This window comes from Hyperoodon ampullatus (genome assembly GCF_949752795.1).
Source record: "Hyperoodon ampullatus genome assembly, chromosome: 10".
In the NCBI taxonomy this organism is placed as follows: Eukaryota; Metazoa; Chordata; class Mammalia; order Artiodactyla; family Ziphiidae; genus Hyperoodon; species Hyperoodon ampullatus.
Genome location: NC_136923.1, coordinates 66685702 through 66702611, shown reverse-complemented (window position 1 = coordinate 66702611; position 16910 = coordinate 66685702).

Genomic DNA, 16910 nt, shown 5'->3' with positions numbered 1-16910 from the left:
GTGTATTCTGAGGTGGGAGATCTACAGCTTTTAGTAGATTCTCAAGAGTGACCAGCTCCCCACACAGGTCAAGGCCCACATGTGTAGGGAAGAAAGTTGCTTTCCTGGCATTGCATCTGGATGCTGTTGAGAGACGTCAGGTCCCAGGACCTCCCAATCTTAGCTTAACCCTGACTCTGCCCTGGACCCCAAACCCTCCCAACCCTATGTCAGGAGCTGGCCATTCCTGGCAGCAGATGAGAGCCCCAAGCACTTCCTGCCTGGTGGTGCAGCTGCCCGGCAGGGGTGTGCCGCCCACAGCCCTGGCCCCTGGAGCAGCTTTAGCTGTGTCAGCTTAGGATGGTTCTGGGAACCTGTGGCTGCCACTGTATCTGGAAAGTCACCATGGGGGAGGGGCAGGACTCCGGGTCAGGTCACGGGCAGTAGGATCTGAGGGTCGGATCCACACAACCAAAGGGCACAGGGGCTCCCTGACTGCAGCAGCTGGCAAAGGGACGTCTTTCAACACTAAGTCCCACCCCACCCTTCCCCAACCTCTCCCCACCAGCCCTCAGAAATGCTTTGTATTTTTTTCTTTTCATATCCCTTTTCCCCTTTTAGCATCTTCATTCATTTCATTCACTTATTCATTTCTTTCATTTATTCTTGAGCACCTAGAAGGAGGATAAGAGACTGACTAGGAGCACCAGGCTCTTATGTCACCAAGCTGGGCTGGAGGAAGCACTTGATGGGGGGTGGCGGGGAGAGGAGGCCAGGGGAGGCCAGCAGGGAGCATGGGGCCAGCCAGGGTACTCCCCACGGCGTCCCCAGGCGTCCGAGCTGGGGCCCTGCAGGGAGGTGGGGGCTGAGCCCATGACTGTAACCCCCTAAGCTGAGCTACAGAACATGGCAGGGGTGGGGTGGGGCTCATGTGGGGACCTCATCACCTAGGGCTCTGGAGCAGAACAGGAGTCAACTGGAAGAATGTACCCAATGAATCTCCAGCATCATTCAGTGGAGAGGATGCCCTGAACCCTCAATTGTGCCTCAATTTCCTCATCTGTGAAATGGGGACAAGTTGGGGGCAAAGTATAGGAGGATTAATGTGAGAAATAAGGGACTTCCCTGGTGGTCCAGTGGTAAAGAATCTGCCTTGCAATGCAGAGGACACAGGTTCGATCCCTGGTTGGGGAACTAAGATCCTATGTGCTGCAGGGCAACTAAGCCCGCGTGCCACAACTACTGAGCTCACACACCTCAACTAGAGAGCCCGTGTGCCACAACTACAGAGCCCACACGCCCTGGAGCCTGCGCGCCACAACTGGAGAAGAGAAAACCCGCATGCCACAACTAGAGAGAAGCCCGTGCGCTGCAATGAAAGATCCTGCATGCCTCAATGAAGATCCTGCATGCTGCAACTAAGACCCAACACAGCCAAAAATAAATAAATAATAAATCTTTTTTAAAATGTGAGAAATAAGTGAATTAATTCACATAGCATTGCTGATAATAACCTTGATTCTGGGTTGGCAGTGGGTTCCCTGTGTTCATTGTATGATTACTGGTGGCACAGTGGTTAAGAACCCGCAGGGGACACAGGTTCGATCCCTTGTCCGGGGCGATCCCATATGCCGTGGAGCAACTAAGCCCGTGTGCCACAACTACTGAGCCAGCGCTCTAAAGCCCGCGAGCCACAACTACTGAGCCCAAGCGCCCCAACTACTGAAGCCTGCGTACTCTAGGGCCCGTGTGCCGCAACTACTGAGCCCACATGCTGCAACTACTGAAGCCCGTGCGCCTAGAGCCCGTGCTCCGCAACAAGAGAAGCCACTGCAATGAGAAGCCCGCGCACCGCAACGAAGAGTAGCCCCCACTCGCCACAACTACAGAAGGCCCACATGCAGCAATGAAGACCCCAACACAGCCAAAAATAAAAAATAAATTAATTAATTAAAAGTGATATCCCTTTAAAAAAATTTTTTTGAAAGGGCCATGCATGGACCCTTGGTGAGTGTGGGTCATAGACCCAGGATTATGGTTAATCCAATTAACATTGGTCCTAAAAAAAGCCTCTAAAGTGCTTGACACATGCTGAGTGCTCCCTAACCCCGGCCACATTCTAGATGACAGAGACAGAGGCCCCCACAGGGAGTAACTTCCAGTGTCGACAGGGCCTGGCTGTATGCCAGGCACTTGCACTTTCTTTCATTTGCTTCTTACAGTATCCCTTTGAAGAAGGAATCCTTGTTCCTCTTTCCCTGAGAAGAGAAACTGAGGCTGAGAGGGGAAGTGACTTGCCCAAGGTCACACTGTGGGACTGCAGCAGAGCTGGGATTTGAACTCCGTTTCCAGACTCAGTGCTCTTCCCCAGCAGCCCAGATGCTTCGGGCTCCTCCAGCTCAATAGAAACAGTGCCCTAAGGGCCTCTGGACACCTTCTGCCACCACCCCAGGGCCCTGAGGGGATGGCCTACCCATCAGCCCACTAGCTTGAGCCCCCTCAGCTCTGTTTTCTCATCTGTCTCCTTAGAGCCCATCTGGCCTGAGCCAGGCCCTGGGGTCTGCCCGTCCTGGCCCCGTGACTGCACAGGCCACCATGCCCACGGCTGCCCCTTCTTCCCTCCAGGCCACTCATCCTTCAGGAGAGCAGGTGTGTGTCAGGAGGGAGGGGGTTGAGGGGTAGAAAGGGGCTTCTATTGGAAGAACGTGCTGTCAAGGTCAGGCCGTTGGTGGACCTGGACATCCAGAGGCAGATGGAGAACACAGAGGGTGGTAAAGGAGCCAGAGGACCATGACACTGGGCAGGGGGCACTGAGGGCAGACCCCCCAGCCCACAGCACCATCCACATGCACCCTGCAGTCCTCCATCCAGGGCCTGAGCCCAACCCTCAGCCTCAAACACGACCTGGTGGGCCCCTTGTCTACAAAAGGCAGAGTCAAATGGCTGTGAGTGCTGCACTCCCAGGCTCAGCCCAGCCCCCAGACTGTCCAACAATGGCCACACTGTCCTGCCCAGGGCCCCAGCAGTGCCCCAGGCTGGGGGCAGCAAGCATGCGGAGAGAGATCCTGGCTACCTCTAACTCCTGCTCGGCTCTGCTGCCATTGTGCTGTGTGACCTTGGGCACTTCATTGCCCTCTGATCCTCAGTATAAAGGGATCTTGGAGGACTGGTTGATCTCTATCCTCCTGGCTCAGCCCTTCTGTGTCTGTGATTCCAACCCCATGGAGGAAGAGAGTTAGAATCCTTCAGGTCTTGATTCAAATATCACCTTCTCAGGCAGGCTTTCCCTGACCCCTCACCCGCCCCCCGCCCCGACACACACACTTAAAATTGCCCGACACTTCCTATCCTACACCCCTGCTTCATTTTTGCCCCATTGTACGGTCATCACCTTCGGCCACCCTCTTAGCTTACTTATTTGTGTTTATTTGTTGTCTCTCCCCATGGGGGAGTGAGATTGGTCTGTCCCTCCACTGCTGTGCCCCAGCTCCTGGCGGGCAGCAGGTGCTCAGCAAATAAACGTTTGCTGAGGGTGTGACTTGGGGGTCGGCCATGTAACAGGCCTGGGTGGCCAAGGAGGTGGGGCCGGAGAGTGGGTGCTGTAGTCTGGGCGTGAGGTGCGGTGTCAGGGCAGGGTGGGAGGGGGCGCCTGGGCAGGGTGTCCCTCCGCCTGGGAGGCGCCCCCAGGGCAGTGACCGGGCGGCCTGAGCCTGTGTGTGAGAGGGGCCCCTTCCCAGCTTGCGGCCCCCCTCATCATCTCCTGGGGCGGGCGAGCGGGCGGAAGGCAGCCTCCTGGTCTGGACATGAAGGCCCGCCTGCCCCCCCACTCGGAAAGCACGCAGCCCTGATAAGGTGGGTAAATTTCAAAGGGGCTAATGGGGCAGGGCCGCTGATAGCAGGACCGGGGCGCTGCCAGCGGCCTCCCCTCACTTCCCACCACCCCGAGGCCCAGCCCCCCTGCTGGCCTGCGAGCAAAACAGGTTCAATTGTGCTCTTATCTGGGCCTGCGGTTTTGTCAGGCCTGCCAGCCCCGCACTAATGGGGAAAAGGCAGCAGCCAGCTCGCGGGCGTGGGTAGTGACGCGGCCCCTCTACCTCCACCCCCCACGAGGGGCCGGGCCAGGGGGTGTACCTGGCACCCAGGAGCGGGGTCGGGAGGGGCGACTGACGCACCGAGGTCGGGGGGTGCTGCCATGGCCGAGGGCCAGGCTTGGCTTCAGCTCCTGGCTCCACGGCTCGCCAGGCGAGCTGCCTCCCTCTCCCTGCCTCAATTTCCTCACTAATGTTTGAACAGGGACACTGATGAGAGGGGTGCTACCTCCAAGGACTGTCGGGACACTGACATGAGTTACGCTCTGTAGAGCATCTGACGTGGCCCCGGGCTCACAGTGAGCCCTGGATAAGGGAGGTGCTTGGCAGGAGGACCCGGGAAATTGAGGGGCCAAGGCTTCCAGGCCCTGCCATCTGGCTCCATGCTGCCTCCCTGGCCTCATCGCTCTCCACTCCCCGCTCTCTGTGCCAGCCACACTGGCTTCCTGACGTTCCTCAAACACACTAGGCATGAGCCCACCTCAGGGCCTTTGCTCAAGCTTTGCCCCTACCTGGAATGCTTACAGGTAACTCAGGGCTTCCTGTTTTTGCTCAAATCCCACCTTCTCAAGGAGGTCTGCCCTGACCACCATATTTCATGCTGCTCCCCATGCCCCACCCAGTACCCCTGACACCCTGTTTTTCATGGCACTCATCAGAGTCTAGGGTACTATATAATTTACTCATTTATTACTTTTCCTGTTGACTATCTTTCTCCTCTAGAATGTAAACCAACCAAAGTTCACTGCTGTGTCCCAGGGAACCATGCCTGGCCCACAATAGGCCTTCAGCACATATGTGTGGAGTGAATGGATTCAGAAGGCAGAGATCAGGCCAGGGTTGAGGTTGTATCTTGGGACAGCACCCTGCTGTTCCATCACAACGGCCTAAGGGAGAGGAGAGGATGTTCCGTGTGTGTGTGTGCATGTGTGTGTGCATGTATGTGTGTGTCTTCTCTGACCCCCAGATAGGCCTGCAGGGTTCCACAGGCTTGGAGCCCATCTCTGGCAGGAGCTCTGCATGACTCAGTTCACAGGGAAGTCTGGGGACCCTGAGAGCTGTGCTGGGGCCCTGGGGTGGAGTGAGGCCTCCTTAGATGGCATCCCAGGTGTGAATCAGTGATGGGGTGGATGGATGAGGCTATAAGCAAGAGTGTGTGTCGGGGCTGGAAGGGTGGGTACAACCAGGCCTTGGACACAGGAAAGACTGGCCCATCTACTCAGCCACAGTTGGGGGGAGTGTCTGAGGAGGAGGAGGAGAAGGCGTTGGTGAGGAAGCCCAGGGCCTGGGGAGCCAGGCCCCGAGCTGGGAAGGCCTTTGGCATTTCCTATCTTTCGGTTTTTCCCAGAGTGGAGAGGGTCATGCACACAGTAAGGTGTTCCTGAAACCAGTAACCCACAGATGGCTAGCTTTGGGAGAGATGCTGGAGGTCATCTGTGCCCTCTGAGGCCACCAGGCCATGAACTCCTACAGGACAGATTGTGCCTGGCCACCCTGCCCCTAGTGCCTGTCCAGGGCCTGGCACAGAGTAGGTGCTCAGTAAATGCTTGCTGGCCTGCGCAGAGCACCATGTCATGGCCCAGGGGGCCCTGCGTGCTCCAGGTGATGGAAATGCATGGGTATGTGGGCCTGAGGACACAGCCCCCCGCCCGTTGGCTATTCCTGGTCTCCTCATCCACCATCCAGCTGCAGCACAGTGTCCTGGAAAGAAGACTCCAACAGACCCAGCCCGAATCCTGCCTCGGCCACTTTCCAGCCTTGACTTTGGAGCCTCTGTTCCTCATCTGCCGTGAGAAAGGTCAGTGAAGCCGCCAGTTGCTGGACTTCCTAGGATGAGATGAGATAGTGCATGCCCCCCTCCAGAAGCATGGTTGGGGTCTGGACTCAGATCACCGCCCTACTGTGTGTCCTTCAAGTCTGTCCCCTAACCCCTCTGGTCTCAGGGGCTTCCTTCGGACTGCAAGGGCTAGGTGGTCTCTGGGTCCCACAAACCAGGCTTTCGGCCCACCCTGCCCCCACGGCCCCATCTGGGTGACCAGCCCCAGACTCTTCATCAAGGGAGCCCTTTCCCAGGCTGTTCCCTTCTCATAGCTGGAGCCTGGGACAGGGCAGGGCAGTGCCTGGTGTCCACCAGGCAGGGGGAGGGCAAGAACCAACTGGAAGCCCTGTCTCTCTGTGGCTGACGCAGGTCCCAGCCTTGTCCTTGCCATCACTCCCAGGCTACAGCTCCTAGGAGGGTGGGGATCCAAGGAGACGGAGGCAGCAATCTCACTGACCGACTGACCAACAGACAAAGACAGACTGCCCTTTCCAAAGTACATCCACTTCCTTTGTCATTTGGCATTCACCCATCACAAGGCCCCACCAGGATCCCCCAAGGCAGGATCAGCAGGGCAAGTATTATTTCCATTTCACAGAGGAGGTGAGGGAGGCCCAGGGGGTGCTAGTAAATGGCAGCGCCAAACCAAGCCCTGGGCCCTGCCTCCCATCCAGCGCTCTTCACTCTCTGATGGACTAGTGCAAGAGAGGCTGCACACAGGGAGGGAAGCTCTGGAGCTGGCTGCTCCAGAAATCATAATCTGTGTTGGGTCTGAGGCTGCGGGCTGCTCGAGGGTCCCTGCCCTCGAGGAGTAGAATCCTGGGAAGAAAAGAAACACTGGGAGACAATTAGAGCACAAAGAATTGGGACATGTGAGGTCTGCAAGCACTAGAGGGGACATGGGAAAGCTTTCTGGAGGAGAAAGCTCTTGAGATGGGGCTCGAAGGATGAGGATGCTTTCAATCGAAGTAGAAGAAACTCAGCCCCATTTGAACAACAGAAAAAGCATTACTGGTTCATCCAGATATTCATGGAGTGATGGCTCTGCCAGGCTCCTTCTCTGGCTGTCGCAGCTCACACCCCCTGGAGGTGACAGCTCCCAATATTCACTCTCAAGGCTTAGAAACCCCAGTGACCAGAGGGAATGTTATCTCAGTAGGTCAGAACAAAGTTCCAGGATGGAGTGGGTGGTGTGTTGGACCCCAGGTCTGCAGCAGGTGATGTAGAGAAGGTATTGCCCATAACAGATGGGTGGGGTCTGGATGGGGGAGAACAGGAGGGGGCACATTTCACCCTCTGAGGGTTTGGCCAGAGGAGAATTGAAGAGGAGGACCAGCCTTGAGGAGCTGTGGGCAGGAGGCAAGAGGTCTAGTAGACCCAATGACCTGTGCGAGAGACCTGGGACTTGACCCCAAGGGGACAAGGCGGGTAGTAAGAGGGTCCTATCAGGCGCAAGGTGATTGAGGAAACTTCAGATTTGAGCTTATATCTGCTTCCCAGCTATGACCTTGGGCAAGGCATTTTAAACATTTGAGCCTCAGTTTCTTCACCTGAAAAATGGACACAGTAATAGTTACCTGGAAGGGCTGCTGTGGGGAGTAAGATGACATGGCCTGTAGTTGGTGTTCAGCAAGCCCTGGAACTTGCTGGTTCACAGAGCACTTGCACAACATTATCTCACCCCTCACCACAGCTCTGAGGGTTCCCAGGGCATGGGCAGAGGGGAGTCCAGCAGGTTCCAGCCAAAGTCACAAAGCTGGAAGGTGACAGAACTAGGATGTGTATTTGGGTCAGATCCTGAGCTGGTGTCCCAACACCATGCTGGATGGATCAAGGTGCTGAGGGGTGTGTGTCACCCAGAGTCCCCTAATTGGCCCTCCCTTCCCCTGGAGCCCACCGGAGTTGCCCCAGGTGGGCACCAAACCTGCCTTGAGCCCACCACTGACATCCACCCCAAGCAGCCTCTTAGCACCTTAGCCCATGTGAGCCCCAGCTGAGCAGATGGAGAGTCCTCTCCTTGCTACCTCTTGGATCTTTCCAGCTTCCAGAGGCACCCTTTGTTTCCTTACTCCAGGCCTGGGCTGGTAGAATCACAGTCCATGCTTAGCACAGCTTAGTCTGGTCCATCCATTCAGGCCCACCCATTCCTGAGGACACCTATGAAGTGCTCCTTTGATCCCAGAGCAGCAAGCTGTACCAGCATTCAAGGGACAGCCTTCCCAAAGTCAGGGTTTTCTGTAGTATAATCAGTCCCCTTCCAAATGCCACCCAGCAGTGAAATGTCCTCTCTGGCTGCAAGAGTATTCTATCTTCATCTATCTACCCATCTTCTGGTCTATCTCAAATAGAATCAGACTGGGCTTTGAATAATAAAGACCCCACTTAACAAAAGCCAAAAGTCTATTTTTCTCATAAAAGTCCTGAGACAGGCAATCCAAAGCCAGTGTGAAGGTTTTATGCAGTCCTCAGAGACCTAAGCTCCTTCCAGCTCACTGCTCCTCCATCTTGTCTTCATGGTCCAAAATGGCAGCCAAGATTCCAGCCATCACAGCTGCATTCCAGGCAGTAAGACAGAGGAAGGATAAAGAAGAAGGAGGTGAATGGTACATGCTAGTTTACTTTTTTTTTCTTGGTAATTTACTTTTAAGAAAGATTCCTAGAAAATGACACACGACACTACTACTTGGTCACACATCTAGCTGCAAGGGAGTCTGGGATAGTTTTAATTCCAGGTAGCCAAGTTCCCAGGTGAAAAGTAGGGCTTGTTTACAGAGGAAGAGAGGAAAATGGACATTGGGGGTAACTATCTCTGATACCCCACCCCTTCAATAAGCATTTATTGGATACTCCTTGTACTTACCCATGTTATAGTACTAATATGATTAATACCTTAGTATCTCATGAGCTATGAACAGTGCCTGGCATATAATAAGTGCTCAGTGGCCATTAGTATTACTGCATCAGAGTGCTGATATAAGCACAAGCTTCTGTGAGAGTGGAGAGGAGGTCCCGCCTGGGAATGTAGGAGGTCTTTCTTTTTGCTTGATCCTGGAGGGCTGGGATGGTCAACTGTAGCCACTTTAGGACCTTGTGTTACCTCCCTGACCTCCATCCCATCCCACCTCAACCTTCTCTGGGGAACGACTCTGATAACTCTGATAACACCTAAGCATAGGCTGTCCAGGGTGAAAAGTGCAACCATATGTTGGAGAAATTTGGCATCGGTTAAGGTGAGGGGGCTAGTTCTGAAGACCCTGGAATATTCCTGAAGCCCTAGAATACTCATACTGTAGGCAGTCACACAATTACTTCTGAAATTGGAAAATAACACTAAAACGCCTCCATCTGACAGCATGGGGGTTGCAGATGCTCTGTGCCCTTCTAAGGTGATCCAGAGGAAGGAAATGCCAGACTCTGCCCTCAGGGGACAGCCCTCAACCCACCTGGCAAGATGAGGAAGAAGCTGAGAGCTCAGCTACACGACCTTCCTTGGACTCGTGGAGGTGGAGGAGCCTGGGCAGTGGGTGCCTGGGCTTGGGTACCTCCTTGCCTCCCCCTACAGGGACTGTGGAGAGCAAGCTGCTGCTGGCTGACCGCCTCTCCGGGCCTGGGAAAGCGAGCTACCAGTCCTTCCTGAGCACCAGTGTATGACAAGCCTGTGCCAGGCCTGTGGGGCACAGAGAGCATGGGGTGGGTGAGCCCATGAGCCTCAGGTCCCTTTCCCCAGGGTTCTCCGAAAGCTCCCTCCATCCCTGACCTGGGGAGCCAGATAACACCTCCTCCAGGAAGCCCTCACTGATTTCCCTTGCCAGTTGCCCACCCTCATTGTTCTCCCACAGCCCTCCACTGGGCTTTTTCCAGTGCTGCTTGCTCAACTGTCCCCCACCCTTGGCTGATCCCTGTCAATATAGCCCCAGTGCCTTGCACATGAGATGAGCTCTGTAGCTATGCATCAACTAATGAACGAGTGAGTGAATGAATGAATGAGTGAGTGAGTGAGTTCCCTGGCTGCCAGGGTGTGGGTCCCCCAGCAAGGAGGCAGAGGCCTGCAAGGGTTAACCAGGAGCCCGCCTGTGGTCTGAGGTAAGCAGGGAGCGTATTTGTTCAGGTAAATAAGGAAGGATTACTTATAATGGGAAATCAGGCCCCGGCCAACTCTTCATCTCATGCTGCCTGACTTCCTCCCAGCACATTCCTGCACTCCGCCCGTGTCCACACTGCCCCGCAGACCCAGTCCCCTGAGCCCACCGTGGCCTCCCTCGTAAGCCCCTCTGGCTGGGTCTTGCTGTGGTGCCAGCAGGTGGCCCTGGGCTGGAGGCAGGGGGCTCCCTACAAGGGCACACAGCCCTGAGACCTCAGAGGGCCACACCTCGAGGGTGGCCAGGCCCCCAGCGGCCCACCCGATTGCCACCTCTGACCCCAGCCCTGCTGGCCCCTGGTACCACTGGCCCCCCAGATGCCTGGCTGAGACCCAGCAGTGGCCCAAGCTGCCCACGCCTCCTCCTGGCCCCCGAGGTTGGCACTGCAGTGGACGACTCCTTGGGCACCAGGCAGCTAACGGGTAAGTCTGGTGGGGGGCAGTGCCCTGCCATGGGGGCCTTCCCCTGCCAACAGTGGGGAGGTGGGTGGTTGAGGGTTCTTTCAAAGCCAGAACTGGTCTCCTGGGCATCAGTGACCCTGATCTGGGTCCTTCACCTTCAGAAGCCCCTGATTCCTCTGCATTCTGCCCAGTCTGCCTCCCTGGGCTGACCCCAGAGCCTGGGTGAGCCCCCCTGGCCTGGAGAGGCCTGGGGTACCCCATGTCTGTGATGACCCCATCTGGGCTCCACATTGAGCCCAGCCTTGTCCAGCCTGAGGGGAGGCAGCTTTGTAGGTGCGGAGCCGCAGCCCTGAGACCGGGCCAGTTCTGCTTGGCTAACGAAACACAAGCAGCCTTTCTCCTACTGCCAGCCACAGCTGCTCTGCCAAGGGAAGGGTCTCTCTGGGGCCTAGTCACGAGTTGGCAGGGGTTTGCTGGAGCCTAGAGGCTCAAGGCCAGGGCCAAGGTCCAGGTTGCAGCAGGGGGTACAGTCCCAGAGCCCAGGGGCTGGGTGGGGCAGTGGTGGGCACAGGAGCCAGGGGATCTGGGAAGCTGGGGAGTAACCACCTGGGTGCTTGGGTTCCCAGGGAAGCGTGGGGCCTGTGGACCGGAGTCTGGGCACGTGAGGAAAGCGATGGGTTGGCGGGGGGGACAGGGGTGCTTGAAGGTGCTCATTTCTAGATTTGCCGGATGCCTCCTGTGGGGAGAGAGGGAAGTGGGTGGTGAGGATGACAGGGTAGAAAGCTGAAGGGTCTGGCTGGCTGAGGGCTCCCCCTAGGCTGGACAAGGTGTGTGCATGCGTGCGTGCTTGTGCATGTTGGGGAGGGGGAAGCACCCTGAGCTAGCCCCGGGCCTCTCACCTCGCTGCCCTCTGGGCCCAGCCAGCAGCCCGCACCCAGGCCACAGGCGTCGAGTGGCCTGTCCCCTGTATGATGGTCATGGCCTTTCTGCTCTTTCTTGCTTAGGGCTGGGACTTGGCCTCATTTCCTGCCCCCACCTCCCCAATAAACGGCTTCACAGCAACCCCCAATAAAGCAACATCTCCCCGCACCAGCTGCTCGGCTGAGTAACAAAGCAAACAGGCATCTGAGCTGTCCCAGTCCCAAAGTGGCGGGCAGGGATGGGCAGGAGACCCCCCCACCAGATGGGGGTGCCCAGGCCACGGCTCAGCCTGGCTGGCCAGTCCCACTCGACCCCTGCCCACCTCGGGGAGGGGCTGGAGCCAGGAACCCCCAGCTTGGAGCCTCCCCACCCCCAACTCAGGGAACTTCGGGGAGAAGGAGCATCCTCAGAGCTCCCAGGGAGGTTGGGGTGGTCTCGTGGGGTGGGGGACCACCCTCCCCTTTGAGAGCCTGACAGGCGCTGTGAGGGTCCCAGAGCTGAAAACTCAGTCCCTGCCAGACTTGGTTATTGTATTACTGATTATAAAACATGTTGGCAGATGCGATGTCATTTGTTTGTCACAAGGACCCTCTGAATTAGATAGAACTTCTCTTGTCAACCGAGCCTGAGAGAATAGGGTGGCACTCAGTAGATGCTCAGTCAATGCAGAATGTGTGATGCTGGCAGTAAGTAGAAGAACCAGGAGAACCCACTGTCTGCCACTGAAGTCACTGCAGTTATAACATTAATAACCCTGAAACAACTAGAGCACAACTTTGTGCTAAACGACTTGGTGCAGCTTGAGTATAACCTAGGGACAAGGCCCTCTGGTGGAGGGCAAGAAGGGGCGGGTTAGGACCCACAATGTGTGACCCTAGGCAAGTCACTTTTCCTCCCTGCACTTGCAGCTCCTTGTCTGTGAAATGAGAGGGTTGGACAAGGTGGCCTCCTTTGTTAAAGGAGGCTTCATGGAAGAGGCAACCTGGAGTGGGGTTTTGAAGGCTGTGTAGGAGCTGGTGGAGGCAGGCTGTCCGTCTGGATTTGCCAGCTTTACAAGACTTGTGTGCTTTCCCAGCTTTGTCTCCCAGGTTGAGTGAGGTCAGGGGAGGTAGGGGACTCTGGCTCTGGCTCCTCCTAGAGGCCAGGGAGGAGTGAGTGAGGCCAGCAGCTGCCCTGGTCTGGGCTAGAGAGCAGGCTGACCTCAGAGCAATGTCCAGGCCTCTCCCACCACCGTTTTCAGCTCTCCCCCAGACTCCACCCTTTGGCCTTGCCCCTCCCTCCACCATCACCACCTGCTTCTTCCTTTATTCCCCTCATTCTTCACCTTATTACCTTTCCCTCCCCTCTTCTCCAGCCCCATCCCCTCACCTGCTCCCAGGTGCCACCTTCATGCCTGCTCAGCCCATCATAATTCACAAGGAATTTCCATTTGCCCTCCCCCTCAATCACCACAACCCCTTTAAGACATGCTCTTGACAGACCATTCAATAGATGGGACAACTGAGTCTCTTGCCCCAGTGCCAGACCTAGAGAGCAGGGAGTCAGGGCTCCAAACAGTGTGGGACCCTCCCCCTGCCCCCACCCACACCACATTTCATGCCCCACCCTGTGCCCCCAGCCAGGTGAGTGACTTGTCAGGTGGAACAACTCTTCCCAAAGCAAACTTTGCATAAGCCGAGTTGCCCTGGGCTCTTCCTGACATTTAATGCCAAGCTCCTTCCCCTGCCTCGTTTGCATGTTCCCAGCCCAGGAGGTGCCCCCTGCCAGATTCTCCTCTCCCACTTCTCAGGGGCCTCCGGACTTGGGGAAGGTGAGCCTCCTCTTCCCTCTGGATCACTCCTTCCAGCCCAGGGCCTCTGGTGGGGGCCTAATGGACCAGAGCCCACCCCGGGCTGTAGAAAGGAGTAATGAGGTTTCTCTGGGCACCACCAGAATCGAAGGGGCCCTTCCTTTTCCCTCCAGCTCTGGGGTTGAGGAGAGGGGTCTGGGAGTGACAGTCTGGGTTAGGGTCCCAGCACCTGGGACTGGTAACAGGGGTGGGGCCCAGGTCTCTGCTCTTGGGGCAGCGAGTTGGTCTGAGGGTTGCTGAGATCCAGCTCTTCCTGCCTCTGTCTTCCATTCCAAGTCAGGCTGACGGGTAAGATGGAGGTCATGGGGTCATAGACTCCAGACAGTGTCTGGGCCAGAAAAGCTCTGGGAGATGACTTAGCCAGTGAGAGAACAGAGGAGGAGACTGAGGCCCAGAGGGGACCAGGGGCCGCCCAGGGCCTTACATATGGTGGGAACAGGGCAGAATATGAATCCACGTCTCCAGATGCTGAGGCCTCGAGTTCTTTCCAGACCACACACCCTTTGGAGCAAACTCAAATACAGGGGTGAGCTTGGGGCTGAGGTGGGTCCCTGTACCTCCAGGCTTCAGGCATCGGTGCCACCCAGACCCCCCCAGTGCGACTTTTGTGGGGCTGGGGTTTTCTAGGGCTGGGCCCGCAGGTAGCCTGAGCGAGGCGACAGGGGTGGTCAGCAGGAGTGATCCTGGAGGTCGTAAAATGCCAAGTCATCAGCACCATCTGGAAAGAGGGCACCTTGAGTTCCAATCCCTGCCCGGTCACCATGGACACATGCCCTGAGGCAGCCACCGCCCCCTGCCTGTCAGGTGGGAATAATCCTGGCTGCACCACTGCCCCAGAAGACAGTGGGAGAGCCCGAGCAGTTTATTTAGTTGGACTTCACCTTGTCCCTGGAAGAGTTGGAGGCGATGTCAGTGGCGGGGTGTGTGTGGGGGGATTGGGAGGGTTGGATGCCCATGGTACCCACACCAAGGGAGCAAATGGGAGATAGTGCTGGTACAAACATGCCTTCAGGCTCCTGGCTGCTCCTGGGAACTGGGAGCAAAGCAGACCTGACCATAATTCCTTGATGTTCCCCGACTCATTTGTTTCCTGTCCCCCATCCTCCTGCTACCTGGCCCTGTTCCCTAACTCCCTACTCCCAAGTCTCCCTGGGCCCGTGGGCTGGCTCCCCAAGTTAAATCTTCCCAAGTTGAAACTTTGCTCCTGCTAATTGGATCCAGCTAGTTTCTTTTCTTTTTTTTTTTCTTTTTTGCCTGTGCCACGCGGCATGTGGGATCTTAGTTCCCTGACCAGGGATCAAACCTGCGCCCTCAGCAATGAAAGCGTGGAGTCCTAACCACTGGACCGCCAGGGAATTCCCTGGATCCAGCTAGTATGAAGAGCAGTTTCAAAGGACAAGGGAGCTGAGTTTTCATGGGAGGGCAGGAGTTGTCCAAGGAGCAGTGAGGGGGCTGGAGGGGGAGTAGCAGCGTGGGAAGGGAATGTCTAGGGGTGCAGGAAGGCTGAGGCCAGAGGCAGGAGGGTTCAAGGAAGCTAGACAGGTGCAGGCAGGCCCAGGGCACTGGACTGGGCAGGCCCGGCTTCTCTCCAAGGTGCTGACCAGCTGACTGGGGGTTGGGCGGACAGGCCCATGTGGCCCCTGCCCACTCTGCATGGCTCCTGGCCAGGTCCTGATTGCACCCCCAAAGCCCCCTGATTCCGACCCATGAATGCAGGCCCAGAGGTTTGGAGGGAGGGAGGGAAGGGCTGACAGCAGTGGGGAAACTGGAGGAGGTCTGCCCCCAGTTGGTGGAGTAGGCGGCTCTGCGCAGAGTGGCAGGCCCTGTCTCACCCTGGCCCCAGCCTCTCGCCGTCAGCACTCTTCTCACGGGGCCTGCGACTGGGGTGCTGGGCTCTGGGCAGACTAAGGTTGTGTCTCAGGATTGAGGTGGAGGCTCAGGCATATTTACCCTACCCACCACCCCCTTGGGGGTAAGATCTGAGCCTGGATTGAGCAGGACGTGAGAGACAGGCTCCAACCCCAAGACAGCCCAGGGCCTTAGTAAAGACTCTGGCAACGCCATTTCCCTGGGGCTGTGGTTTCAGGAGATATCTGCGCATCTTTTGCATGTCAGGATGGGAGTGAGAACCGGGAGGCCGGGGAGTTGCCTCCCAAGGGGCAGGAAACAGCTGCCATAAGTCTCTAACTTTGGGTCCCTCTGCCTTCTCTCCTTGCTCTGCCTTCCTGGGAGAATGCGAGGCACTGAAAAGAAGTGGCCCAGATGGCTAATCCCTCTGGCTGCTACCCTGCGAATCCGCCCCGTTTCTGGGCCTTGGCCTCCGCCAGCTGTTACCAAATTTCTTTGTCTGGAGTTAAGAGCCAGTGCCTCTGAGGCAGGAGGGAGGCAGGACATGCTGAGCCTTAATCCAGACACGTGGCTTAATCCAGAAAAGATCAGCTCGAGGTTTGGGAGCTGGAGCCATTGCTCAGGAGACGGGCAGCCCCTCGGGGCCAGAGGCTGTCAGGAGGGACCTGGACCTGGCAAAGCCTGGGCTTGTCCCAGGACCCTAGGCCTATGGTGCAGTGGTCCTGGCTCTGCTGTGTGACAGTGGACACATCCCTGCCACTCTCTGAGCCTTATTTTCCCAGGGCACATGTGTCCCCATGGGTAGACAATCACCCATGAATGTAATCATGGCTGAATTGCATGGCACAGATGGGGAGAGCTGGAAAGTCAGAGGAGAAAGCTGCTGGGGACGGCTCCCTGGGGGAGGAGGGCTTTGGGCTAAACTGTGATGAGAAGGAAGGGGCATCTTGGGCAGGGGGATGACAAAACAAGAGAAAATAGCCATGTCATTCCCACAGCACAGGGGCCAAGGGAGAAGCACCGTTCTCATCAGAGCCTGGATATGCGGTCACCATGTTGATCTCTGGTTCTGGTCCAGACCCTGCCCCTAACCACTGAATACATCTGTTTCCCGCTCTGGCCTTCATTGTTCCCATCTATAGGGATCACATAGTATACGGTCCCCTCCAGCTCTGATTATCTGGCTCAGAGGTAGGCACCAGCCACTGGGATCAGGCAGGGCAGGCAGTGGGGAACCATGGGAGGTTCTAGAGCCCAGGGGTGCCTGATGAAAGGGTTTTGGAGGGAAATGAACTTGACAGTGCAGTGGAGTGAGCAGTTAGGAGGCGGGCATGAACTTTGGAGGATCAAGCTGCCTGATCAGGAGGGGGGCAGGAACCTGGGAAGATGGGACCGTCCGGAGCCTCAGAGGGAACGTGGTACAATGAGCAGAGCCCGCACATGACCAGCTGGGGACCTCGGGCAGGCTGCACAACCTCTCTGAGCCTCACAGTCCACATCTATAAAACAGGGCTCTCGAGTCCCCTGTGGGTAGTAAAAGGGTAACATGTACCAATGCTCTGGGCCCAGGAGGTGCTCCCCGTGTGTTCTCTTCCCTCCCAAGTCCAGTCCTAGCAGCTGGAGGAGGTGCCAGGGATGCAGGCTGGGCACATCAGCCCCTGGCTCCCTGATCAGTAAACCCAGGTCCCCCACGCTGGGCGGCCGGGGTCCGAGCCTTCTGCACCACCTCCCCACCTGCGGACAATCGGCTCTTGCCTTCTGCCGCATGGTTAATTATTAACTTTTTTTTCACTAGGTAGGTGTTGGAGCTGGGACCAAGCCTTGGTAGAGAGCAGGTTCCTTGGCATTTAGGAGCAAGGTGACGGG